A 13,171-nucleotide genomic window follows, 5' to 3' on the forward strand; every position below is an offset into this window, starting at 1 on the left:
CCATTTCCTGGTTTATAGATGGACAGCCATCTTTCACCGTGTCCTCAGATGGTACAAGAGGCAAGGGATCTCTCCGGCTTTTTGTTTTTTATTTTTATCTTTTTTTCCCCACCCTGTCTTACGGTTTGGATGGGGTTTCTTTTATAGGGCACTAATCACATTCCTTGAGCCTTCATGGTCTCATCACTCCCCAAAGGCCCCACCTCCAAGTACTCTCACACTGGGGACTAGATTTCCACGTATACATTTTGGGGGGTGGGCCACAGACATTCAGACCATAGCAATGATTTTATTTTGTTTATTGACTGTCATAGGTTGTGTTACCCAGGAAGCAGATTCTGAGACAAAGTTTAGCGTGCAAGTGGTTTTTAAAGAGTGTTCTTGGGATCAACACCAATGGAAGTGAGGGAGGCAGTACTGGTGCAGAGGGAGAAGTTGAGCTGTGATGCAGTCCCAACAAAGGCCTCAACCAATCCTACAGGAAGCTCTGGAGCTGGGGTGGTCTTTCAAAATTATTTCAATTGGGGTGAGGGAGCTGGGATCTTTCTATCCTAGTGTTGATTGGCCCCTAGAAGGAGAAAGGATGTTAGCCAAAGAAGTTTTTCTGCAACTGCAGCAGTCCCTCAACAAGGCTAACACAGTTGAGGCCTAGCTATAAGCAGCGCTCCCAGCAACTGGTGAAATAATTCCTTTTTTCCTGAAGGTGGATCTAGTCAATAGACCACAGCGACTACTGCAATTTACCCTGGTGCCACTTGGATTTACTTCTTTTTTTTTTTTTCTTCTGAGATGGAGTTGCCCAGGCTGGAGTGCAGTGGCATGATCTCGGCTCACTGCAACCTCCACCTCCCCGGATTCAAGTAATTCTCCTGCCTCAGCCTCCTGAGTAGCTGGGATTACAGGAGTGTGCCACCGCACCTAGCTAATTTTGTATTTTTAGTAGAGATGGGGTTTCACCATGTTGGGCAGGCTGGGATCGAACTCCTGACCTCAAGTGATCCACCTGCCTCAGCCTCCCAAAGTGCTGGGATTACAGGCGTGAGCCACCACGGCTGGCCGGATTCACTTCTTTATATAAGTTCTTAGAACATCTCCTCAAGGATTTTGGTAGGCCTCTTTCTAAGAAAAATTTAGAAGAGAAAGGTTTTCAGAATAGACTATAGATCCCACTGTTACAGCTAGTCTTAGGGCTGCAACTTATTTTATTCCCTTTCTACTAACAATTCTAGGCTCCCCTTACCCTCAGGTAATGCATTTGTTGATCTTGGCAGCTTCAGTTGTGGCATGACCCAGACTCTCATCACTGAGGGATCTCAGGCTGGTCACCATGCCCTTCTCAAACTGCAGTTGTTGCACTTGTCCATATATCATCAAAAGAGGAAGGCAGTATCAATAAATGCTCAAGTACCAAGTGGATCACTCTTGGTTCCCTCCATTGTGTAATGACAGCCCTACTGCCTTCCAATGATTAGAATCAATTACCTCCGCCGAGATAGGGTGACTTTTCTTCTTGCCTCTTGGTCCCCTAGCATGAAGAACGTGATTGAAGAATCTAGGCAGCAATCATATTACATAGATCAATGTGAATTTGGCTGTGTTTCCCAACAGAAGTGTTTCCCCTTTGGCAACCAGCTCCTCTAAATTTGCAAAGACCATAATTTCCACAAGTGGATCATTAGGAGTAATGGTAAATGGGGATATTCCTGCTTCTATCCCTTGGTTCCCAGACCCAATTGCAGACACATCTCCATATAAAGGTCTTTGATTTAAAGTATATACTGTGTCCTAGAACAGAGTTTCTCAACTTTTGCACTATTGACATTTTGGACTGGATAATTCCTTGTTGGGAGGCGCTGTCCTATGTGTAGGATACACACCCATGGGCTCTACCTACTAGATGCTAGTAGTATTACCTTTCCTCTCTGTCCCCACCCCCCATTTGTGACAATAAAACATGTGTCTCCATTTTCTTTCTTTGTTTTTTTGGGATGGAGTTTCACTTTTGTCACCCAGGATGGAGTGCAATGGTGCAATCTCAGTTCACTACAACCTCTGCCTCTTGGGTTCAGGAGATTCTCCTTCCTCAGCCTCCTGAGTAGCTGGGATTACAGGTGTGCACCACCACATCTGGCTTATTTTTTGTATTTTTAGTAGAGATGGAGTTTCACCATGTCAGCCAGGCTGGTCTTGAACTCCTGACCTCAGGTGATCCACCCACCTCAGCCTTCCAAAATGCTGGGATTATAGGCATGAGCCACCACATCTGGCCTTTTTTTTTTTTTTTTTTTTTTTTTTGAGATGGAGTCTTACTCTGTCGCCCAGGCTGGATTGCAGTGGCACAATCTTGGCTCACTGCAACCTCCGCCTCCCAGGTTCATGCCATTCTCGCCTCAGCCTCCTGAGTAGCTGGGATTACAGGCGTGCATCACCACACCTCGCTACTGTTTTTATATGTTTAGTAGAGACGGGATTTCACCATATTGGCCAGGCTGGTCTCAAACTCCTGACCTTGTGATCTGCCTGCCTTGGCCTCCCAAAGTGCTGGGATTACAGACATGAGCCACCACACCTGGCCGTGTCTCCATTTTCTCAGTGACAAAGCTCAGAGAGAAAAAATAAATGTCTGCAGACATCGCCAGACATTGCCAAGTCTGCACAATTGGAATTGGAAAAATGGAAGGCACAATTGGAATTGGAAAAATGGAAGGCACAATTGGAATTGGAAAATGGAAGGCACAATTGCCTCCAGTTGAGAGACAGTATCCAAGAAATGGTGCCCCATTTTCATAAAATATCACATCTTAGCTGGCGTTTCAGCTGTGTCAACAGAACATTTCATTTCTCTGTTGGGCTGCCAGTTTCTGGGTTCTGTAGTATGTAATACATACAATCAATGGATCCCATTTATGCGTTCACTTTTGTACCTTCTTTGTTGTAAAGTAGGTCCTTTTTTCTGATGTGGTGGATACTATATGAGATCCTGTGCTGGTGGATTAAACACTCTGTGTAAGCCTTCAGTAAGTGGTGTTGGCTAAAGCCCTGTAAGGCAGAAAAGGCAAACTCAGAATATGGTCTATTCCTGTCAAAATGAATTTCTGGGGCTGGGCGCGGTGGCTGAAGCCTGTAATCCCAGCACTTTGGGAGGCCAAGACGGGCGGATCACGAGGTCAGGAGATCAAGACCATCCTGGCTAACACGGTGAAACCCCGTCTCTACTAAAAAATACAAAAAACTAGCCGGGCGAGGTGGCAGGCGCCTGTAGTCCCAGCTACTCAGGAGGCTGAGGCAGGAGAATGGCGTAAACCCGGGAGGCAGAGCTTACAGTGAACCGAGAACCGGCCACCGCACTCCAGCCCGGGCGACAAAGCAAAACTTTGCCTAAAAAAAAAAAAAAAAAAAATTTCTGTCCCTTCCAGGATGTAAACGGTCCAAAATTGCCAACAAGCGGCCAATTGACCTCCTCGATGGACATTGCCATCTTGGGGCCTTAGCATTGGTAGGTTGGACATTCTGCAGTGGCAGTAGCTAAATCAACTTTGGTAACTGGGAACCTGTGTTAGTGGGCCCATGCATAACTTCCTTCCATCCCTGCCATCATGGCTGCTTCATCTATGCATTCATTGCACCGACATCAGGGCAGCCAATGACAGAGGCTGGCTGATATCAGCTGGCTGAGTCATTTTGTTTACTTGATGGTTTAGTGCCTCTTCCATGGTGGATGCTCTCTGGTGGGCATTAATAGGCGGTACAAAGATCTTCACACTTTGTACTCATCCTCATATGCCCATTCACCTGCTACTACCCCAGATTGTCTTGTCTGTGGTCCTCCAATCTTGCATCCAAGCCCTGGCCAGTCATCCCAATCATTGTCCACTCTCCATGAGTCCATATATTCTAACCTTGAATTACTTCTCTTTCCACACAAAGTAGATGACCAGTGCTTTATTCACTGGGAGGATTTTCCCTCACCTCTTTCAGTGCAGCCACTGTCCATTTTCATCTTGTACCCACATACTGCGTAAACCCATCCATCAGAGTAGGGCTTTACCCTCCTCTTCCCTGATCACAAGGCACTTCTTCACACAATCTGTGTGTGAGCAGAGGAGAGGCACTGATGCCATGTGGTAGACGACACGGGGGGCTGGGATACCTGCTCTGCAGCTTGCTTGTGTCTTCTAGTCCTGTTCATGCTCAATCTCACCATGTGTCTCTTCCATCTTAGGATGAATTGTTACTTGGCCTGCCTAATCTTATGACTTGGTAGGTCTCAGAACCCAGTTTGTTATTGTTATTTTTGTAGACACAGGATCTGGCTATGTTGCCCAGGCTGGTCTTGAACTCCTGGCCTTAAGTAATCCTCCTGCCTCAGCCTCCCAAAGTTTTGGGATTATAGGTGTGAGCCACTGTGCCCAGCCCAGAACCCAGTTTTTATTAAAGAATAGAGTTAAAGGACCTGCATTAAAAAATCATGCAGGGGCAGAGAGAATATAGGCCCATAGAGAAGGTTTGAAAGGACAGTGGAGACAAGTGGAGAATTCAAATGTCTCCTGTTTTCATTTTACTGATCTTGCTTTATGTAGAACAGTTACTTTCTGTGTAGTAGGTATTCTTCTAGGCTCTTCATATGTATTATTGATGTAATCTACACAACCTATGAAGTAGGTATCATTATACCCATTTTACAGAGAAGGAAACTGATTTAGGCAGGTTAAGTAACTTCCTTAGGAGTGTAATTTGGTGAGTAGTATAACAAAGTCTGAATCCCAGGACTGTCTGACTCCAAAGTTTCTTTAAATAGCCATACTACTATCCATTTGCTTAACACCAGCTGCCATGAGATAAAACGAGGAAAGAGGTGTGTGTGTATGTATGTGTGTATGCAATGGGGAGTAGAGGAAACTTTTCTAGCTGTGGCAGTGCTGTGCTATGCTGAAGAGCTTCCAGATTCTTACCAGTTCGTTCAGTACTACACCCAGCAAATGTTCACTGAATACCTCTCTGATACAGAATAAAAAGGAGTGAGACAGATGTTTTGCTACTATACCCTTGCGACTTCCCTCAGGGAGGGCTTTCCCACAAGGGGAGGGTTGCTACTCACATTTTGAGTAGAGAAAGGAAGGTCTCTGTAGAAAAGGAGGTATTCACTTGCTCAGCATAGCTCTAAGGGCTGGAGGAAGGATAAGAAGGCTTAGCCATCTGGCCCTAAGACGCAAACTGCTCTCCTTCCCTGCTTCCAAGAGCAGCCCCTGCAGGTCCTGGGCAGACGTGTTGACAGTCTGGTCCTCAGAGGTCTTTTTGATATAAGCCTGTGTGTCAGTCTTCCCCTTCTCAGAGGTCTCCGGTCCCTGATGTCTCAGCAGTATCCTGTTCCGCCTCATCATTAGAGCTATTGATGACTTTCTGCCTCATGCACCTGAGCTTCTACTTATTAAATAGCCACCTGTCCACTCAATCTTCTGCCACTCCCTGGGTGCATTTGAAGCTGCAGTCAGACCTCTGGCCCAGGTTTTTTAATTCAGCCTGGGAATATTAACCACCACAATAATAATCACTTACATTTAGGCTGGGCATGGTGGCTCATGCCTGTAATCCCAGCACTTTGGGAGGCTGAGGCAGGCGGATCACCTGAGGTCAGGAGTTCAAGACCAGCCTGGCCAACATGGTGAAACCCCATCTCTACTAAAAAATTTTTAAAAATTAAAAAAATTAACCGGGCGTGGTGGCGTGCTCTTGTAGTCCCAGCTACTCAGGAGGTTGAGGCAGGAGAATTGCTTGAACCTGGAAGACAAAGGTTGCAGTGAGCCAAGATCACACCACTGCACTTCAGCCTGGACAACAGAGCCAGACTTTGTCAAAACAAAACAAAACAAAACAAAAAACCACTTACATTCAGTCGGCACTTACTGTATACCCGGCCTTGTGTCAAACCCTATACAGGAACAATTTTCTTTCATCCTTGGGGCAACCCTATAATGGAGGCCCTGCGCTAGCGCTGGAGGTGGAGAATGCAGTTGGCATGCAGCAGCAGCTCTTTCGGGAAGGATTCTGCTGCCCCTTGGCTCCCCTAGCCTCACTTGTCCTGCACAGCCAGACCACTGCAGGACCTGCTGCTCTGGCCTGCCTGCAGCTTTGGGCTGGTTTCCCTTGACCCTTTTCTTGCCTGAACAGGCATCTCCACCATGTCAGCTCCTTTCCCTCAGCTTCCCTTGTTCTTTTCCTGGCCTTGGCTCATGCTGTTCCTTCTGCCCAGAATCCCCCTTTCTCCTTGTCTGCCTGGCAAAATCCATACTTACCAAGCCTTGCTTTAATGTCATCCTGACCTCCCTGCCCTCCCCTGTCAGGATTAATTGCTCCCTCCTTTGTGTTGCTGAACAGCACTTATCACAGAGAACTGTAGTTACTTGTTTCACCACTCAGTCTGGGAGAAGAGGCGGCAGAGACTGGTCTGATTCACTTCCTTATCTCTAGGGCTCGGGGGCTGCCCTGTGTTTGATGAAGCCCATTGGGCTGTGAAGTTTGGCTATGGACATCTCTGGGATGGGACCTTGGTTCTTCCTGCATTCCTGATCTCTAACTTCTCTCTCTGTGGCTTGCCAAAACTGGATTTCAGAGACTAAGACAGGATCTCCCCCTCAGCTGGAATATGTTGACTGTCTCTCCCCTCCACATGAATCTCTTTCTTTGGTGGCCAACTTGCCGCCTGTGTCCTGCCTGGTATCCCCTCCAGCCTTGGTGCTCCCAGCTCTCCCCCATTTAGCAGCATCTGCAGATTTCATTAACTTGCTACTTAACCCCTCTTGCTCAGATCAGCTGTGAAGATGATAAATCAGGCCCAGGGCTCATCCCTGTAGTGGCCCTCTTCCCCACACCCCTCTCTAACAAGTCTCTGGCTGCCCCTATTCATCACTAGCTGCCCTCTCTTTATCTTGCAGTTTCATGGCACCCCTCATTCCCCTCCACCACAGACCATGTCAGGGTTACAGCCCAGCCACTTTGGATTGAATCCTGGAACCACATTTGGAGACAGAAGCTGGAGCTGCACCCAGGGGCGGCAGGAGGTCATAAGCCCTGGCTGGGAAAGGATGGGGAGGACTAAGGAAGCACTGGATCCCCTTTCTAGCCATGGGACCAGGTTCAGTTGTGTTTAAGGGGTGGGGCCGAGGTTAGACTGGACCTGTATTCTCACTCCCTTACTCAAGACCTCACCGAATCTGCTATTCTGTTGACAGGCCCAGGGCTCATCCCTGTAGTGGCCCTCTTCCCCACACCCCTCTCTAACAAGTCTCTGGCTGCCCCTATTCATCATTAGCTGCCCTCTCTTTATCTTGCAGTTTCATGGCACCCCTCATTCCCCTCCACCACAGACCATGTCAGGGTTACAGCCCAGCCACTTTGGATTGAATCCTGGAACCACATTTGGAGACAGAAGCTGGAGCTGCACCCAGGGGCGGCAGGAGGTCGTAAGCCCTGGTTGGGAAAAGAGGGCCACCTGGACCTCCCTGTGTGGAGTACTGAAGTTAGGTCAGTGTGGCAAGCAGTGTGGTTTGTCAGGGACTTAGCAGAATGGCTCTTTTCCCTCCCACTCTCCAACCCGGCTCCTTTCCTAAATTCTGCCTAGAGCCTGACTCCAATTTTCCTTCTTCCATGTGTTACCTTACCCTCTGCTCTTCTAGGCTCCAGGTCTCTTCTCCTGACTTCTTTCTCTTTCCTTTCCATGCCTCATCTCCTATTCCCTTCTCTTAATTTTTTTTCTAGGTATAAACTCCCTAGAAGGAACCATCCTCGATGTCAGGGGCCTGACCTTTCTGTAGTTCTGAGTGGGCCCTTCTGCTTTTTCCCTTCCCCCAGAGATCCCTCCTTTCCTGGGTCCCCTTTATTTCTACATCTGCCCCCACTCTTGCTCTCCTTTTATCCCCCAATTCCTCACCTTCATTCTCAGCCTTCACAGGAGACAATGTCGGAGAAGGTGGAGCATCCTGCCTGGGCTCACAACAGGCTCTTGAAAAACATTAATTAAGCCCAGATTGGAGTTTCCCCATCTTTGTTTCTTCCTTGTCCCTTCCCAGGCCCTGGATGATCCTCCACCCTCCCTGCTTGTAAGCAGGAGGCCCCTCCACTGGCATCCTTCTTTTGTCCAGTGAGGGGCAGGGGCGCCCAGGCCACTGGAAGCTCATTCAGCCCCTCCCGGCATGTGCACTTTTGTCAGGTGCTATTTCTACCATGTCTTCATTACCTCCTAATTGGCCAAATCTCTTTTCTTTATTTTTCTTGTTAAAGACAGATTTAAAGAACGAGTTCAGTAGCTCAGCCATTTTCAGACCATCATTAATTTCCCACCTTCTTATTTATTAATGGGGCAACTTCCTTGCTGGTATTTCTTATTCCCTGGATATCTCTGTAAAAGCCTGCCTTGCTCACGCAACCCCTGGGACCAGTGCTAACTCACTCTGACTTTGTGCTGCCCTCAGCTGCTCTGGCATTCCCTCCACAGCCCCACTGCGCTCACAGTCCTACCACCCACAGTTTGCAGCGAGGAGAGTCTAGAACACCCCCTGCATTCTAGGCACAGAGGCTTCCTTCTTCCGCACAGAGTGGAACGAGACTCCCAGTTCTCTCCTCCACCCCTTATCTCCTTCCACTGTGTTCCAGGTCCTACACTAAGCTGAACATGTACAGTCTCATTCACTCAAGACCTTAAGGAACAAAAGGGGAAACAGAAGCTCAGGGAGCAGCAATGATTTGCCCAGAGTCACTTTGCTCAGAAGAGGAGGAATCACGATGTAAGCCCAGGTTTGCCTGGCTCCCTGGCTTGAAGTTTACCCCTATGCCAGCCCACCTCAGGGAAGAGGTTACGGTTAGGATAAGTCTTGGTACAGAAAGAGAAACAAAGACCAGTAAGACAGCAGCAGCACTGTGGGAAATAGCAGTTGGTGACCTGAGGATTAGCAGGACTGCAGTCAGCAAACTGTGTTGGGCGACCTGTCTCTCCCTTTTGTACCTTCACCTCTGTGGGTTCCACAGTTAAGGGACTTGTGTTTTAATGGTGATGTTACTAACATTTGGGAGCAGTTACCTGCAAACCCTCTGCATCCTCTGAAGGCTAAGCCTGTACACACAGCTCCCACTGAGTCCTTCCAAATGGGTTCTCGGTAGTTGCCTTTTAATTCTGGTTCTCCAGCAGCCTCAGCCCATTTCTCCAGGTGAGTGGATTGACCTACTGCTGTCCATGCATGGGTGTAGGTGAGAGTCGGTAAACACTGGACTCCTTGAGCTGACAGCGACTGCCATAGAGCCCAGGTCTGGGTCTGAGCACATGCTTACTCCACTGATGATTCCTAAACCTTCGCTAATATGAGTGACAAGGACTTGTGATGTGGTCTTGTTAGGATTCCTCCTTGGCTCTTTCTATAATCAGAAATACTCTTATTATCCCCAGGCTCTGAGTCCAGACTCCAGGTGAGGGCTATTTTGCCCAGGGCCGGGTGGCTAAGGCTGCAGCTACCTCCACATTGCTGGTGAGTGGTGAGACGATGAGGAGGACAGTGATCCCTAGTCAGGGTACAGGCCTAACACAAAGACAGCCTGGAGGCCTCATGGCTGCCTCCAAATGCCAAGGCATTGCTCTTCTTGTTGGAAATGGAAGCTTTGGGCAGGTCCTTAGGAGGCTCAAGGGAAGAGAGAAGAGAGAGAACTCAGAGCAGAATCTTCCTGCCCAATCTGGAACCTCAGTGGCCCCCCAGTAGCAGTAGCCCAAGAGCAGCAGCAGTGCCAAGAAGGAGTCCCCTGGGACCAAGCCCTGAAGCTGTGTTTTTACACTAAAAGACCTTGTTTCTTGTCTCGTCCTGGTCATAACCCTGCTTAATAGAGACATTAAGATGAATGATTGAAGCCGCCTCTCACTGCAGCTGGAAGGAGGGTAGCCTGGGTGACCCTGGACTGAGGGGACACTATGGGGATGGGGTTGAGGTGGGAAGGGATCTGCAAAGCATCCTCCCTCCAACACTGAGCCTCAGCTTTGGGAGCTGAAACCTCTTGTTCCATAAGAGCTTTCTGAAGGCTACCTTATCCAGCAGGGCTTTTTTCTGGGTTGAACATCTCCGGCTGTGTTCTGCCTCCCCAGCATCAGGGAGGGGATGATACAAGTAGGAAAAGCCACAGGTGTATAAGGGACAACAGTGACTGTTACATATACAGGCTTTCAAAGAGCTTCGATAAGCTTCCATGCACACAGCTTTCCATGAAAACAACAGGTAACAGTGACTGGGCGTTTCCTGTGTGTTTCAAAGGCTGTGCTTTATCTGCACTGTTGTATCTGATCATCACCACAGCCCCATGGTACAGGCCAAAGTACTGTCCCCAATTTACAGATGAGAAGACTGAAGCTTAGAGAAGTTAAGCCACTTGCCCAAGTTCACTCAGCTAATAAGTAGTGGAGTTGGGCTATGAACCCAAGCAGTCTGATTTCAGAGCCCATACGCGTAACCACTGTCATCGTTCGCGGCCTCTGGTTTTACAAATTGACCTAGCTTGGAATCGGCAGGAGGGTAGAGGAGGACTGAGGTTTTGTATCAGATAGGGAATTGATTTAGAGGTCAGAGACAATAGTTAGGGATAAACAGGCTCATCTCTGGATGGGGCTGCAGAAGTGGTGGGACCCCAGGGAGCACCGCTGAGACAGGCCTCATTTAGCATGTTTATGACAGGTCTGGCAGAGGGCAGCTCAGGAAAAGCCGCCCCTTCAGAGATCGAGATGACACCAAACACTTTTGGGCAGAAAAATGTCTTGCTTTTTATCTTCCCCAGCCTCCCACCCTCACCCCTTACCTGATACCTTGCTGGATATGGAACAAATATTCAATAAACGGCTGCTAAAATATAGATGCTAAAAAAAAAAGTAAGAGACACAGTAGTCTTAAACCAGACTGAGCAGAAAGAAAAATGCTCTGTGCCTGCTGATGTGAGTGGACATGTTTAGGGAAGGTGGGAAAGTGGGAAGGTGGGGAAGGTAGACCAGAGAGATAGCACTACTAAAGTAGGATGATAGTACCCTCAAAACCTTGCTACTCAAGGTGTGGTCTGAAGAGCAGCAGCACAAGCCTCCCCAGGAAACTTGGTAGAAATGCAGAGTCAAGGCCTTTTCCAGACCCACATAATCACAATTTATATTATAACAAGATGCCCAGGTGACTGGAATGCACGTTAAAGGTTGAGAAGCACTGCCCTAAAACAGAAGCTCCAGTAGCGGTTCTCGTTACCCTCAAGACCAAGTCCAAACGCCTTAAGAACTCTCAGAGGACTATGCAGGATCTAACTCTTGTCTATGTCTTCAAACTCCTCTTTCGTCACACCCTTTGCACACGTTCTGTTCCAGTCCTACTAAGTTTCTTTCCATCTTCACGTGGGCCATTTCTTTGCTTAGTGCCTTTGCTCATGTTACTCTCTTCTACTGGAATGCTCTCCCTTCTTCAATCCCTTCTCCCCTTCTTGGTCTAAGAAATTCCTACTCAACATTTAAGACTTGACTTAAATGTCACTTGTTCTAGGAGGGTTTTCAGGGCTGTAAGGGATGCCTCATCTTTAAATCCTTATTGCAACTGCTCTTTATAATCACAGTTGTCACTCTGAATGACAATTATTTCTTTACCAGTATGTCTCCTTCATTAGAATGTAAGCTCTATGAGGGCAGGGACTGTGTCTCTTGTTCATGTTCCTGTTCTGTGCTTTTTCATGGAACATGGCACAACATAAGTATTCAAAGAATGTTTGTTGAATATTGAAAAAGTATATACTTAGTAAACAATGGGTTCAAGGTCTTAGGACTCTGCTGGGGTTGCTAGAAGAGATGCTCTGAAGGCTTCAGATGCCTTCCTAAAAGCCCTCTAGAACTCTTCAGGTCTTGGGGCTGTGGTTAGACACTGGTTATACATTAAGATTGCTCAGCAAGTCCCTTCCCTGTGGATTAGAGAGTGCTGTTCAGGGCAGAAGATGCAGGAAGGGCTTGGGGGCACTCAGAAGACGGGAAGGAACAGCCACTAAGGAAATGCTTCTTGGAGCAGGGCATCATTCTCCAGGAATTCAACAGGTGGAGATAGGAATGGGGTAGGCACTCCCATTGAGAGAACAATGCCAGCAAAGGCTTGGAGGCTGAAAAGTGCAAAGCACCCTGATGAGTAGTTATTTGTCCCTTGGGCCTGGAAGACAAGAGGAGTTAAAAGAATGACTAGAAAATAAGGCTAGAAGCAGAGGCTGGAACCTGAGGATAAAGGATCTGACTGCCAAATCAGGACCAGGAAGGAGGACCTGTGAAACCACAAGGAGTCCATTATCATGAAGAGGACCCGCTAGTCTGGGAAGCCAGGGAAAGGTGACTGGCAGCAAAAGCAGCTTATTCCCTAAATCCTAGGGGAAACATGTAGTATAATGGAGTCCTAGTAGGTTTGCAGCTGATACTTGGCTACATCCAGTGTGGGGAGGGAGGCAACATTGTCTGACCCAAATATCTATTTGAATGCACTAATTTATATGGGGGCTGAAAAGCCTCTCAGAGCAAAGCAAGTAAATTTGAACCAAGCCCATAACCTGATCAGGTATAGACCAGCACAATTAGAGCAAGGGTACATGCTTAAACCAATGGACACCAAATTGCTGGAAGGACGGCAGAGCTCCAGCAAGTGACTTAATGATAGAGGAGGGTAGAGACTGGCAGAGTGAGCCAGTTTCCACAGGATTAAAGGTTGAAAAGCGTTTCTCGCTGCCTCTGGTTCAGCATTACGGCTCTAAATAAATGCATCCTACCTTGGCCGCTCTGGTGCTAGTAGAGGCGCACTGTGAGAAGGAAAAGGGCTATTAGAATATGTGGAAACAGCTATCTCTGAAAGAATGAAGAGCTCGGGCCGGGCGCGGTGGCTCAAGCCTGTAATCCCAGCACTTTGGGAGGCCGAGACGGGTGGATCACAAGGTCAGGAGATCGAGACCATCCTGGCTAACACGGTGAAACCCCGTCTCTACTAAAAAATACAAAAAACTAGCCGGGCGAGGTGGCGGGCGCCTGTAGTCCCAGCTACTCGGGAGGCTGAGGCAGGAGAATGACGGGAACCCGGGAGGCGGAGCTTGCAGTGAGCCAGGATCCCGCCACTACACTCCAGCCTGGGCGACACAGCGAGACTCCGTC

At 48.1% G+C, this 13,171-nt stretch overlaps 1 long non-coding RNA gene across 1 annotated transcript; it reads right to left on the reverse strand.

Annotated features, from left to right (window-relative positions):
- Nucleotides 1-1,032: 1,032 nt before the first annotated feature.
- Nucleotides 1,033-5,598, reverse strand: LOC108535682 (uncharacterized). The gene is made up of 4 exons (XR_001887296.1): nucleotides 5,099-5,598; nucleotides 2,925-3,039; nucleotides 1,241-1,552; nucleotides 1,033-1,119 (listed from the first exon to the last, which is right to left on the reverse strand). It is a non-coding gene; the product is annotated as an uncharacterized LOC108535682 (long non-coding RNA).
- Nucleotides 5,599-13,171: the final 7,573 nt, after the last annotated feature.

The sequence above is a fragment of the Rhinopithecus bieti genome, unplaced genomic scaffold, assembly GCF_001698545.2.
Source record: "Rhinopithecus bieti isolate Rb0 unplaced genomic scaffold, ASM169854v2 scaffold_12155, whole genome shotgun sequence".
Lineage (NCBI taxonomy): Eukaryota > Metazoa > Chordata > Mammalia > Primates > Cercopithecidae > Rhinopithecus > Rhinopithecus bieti.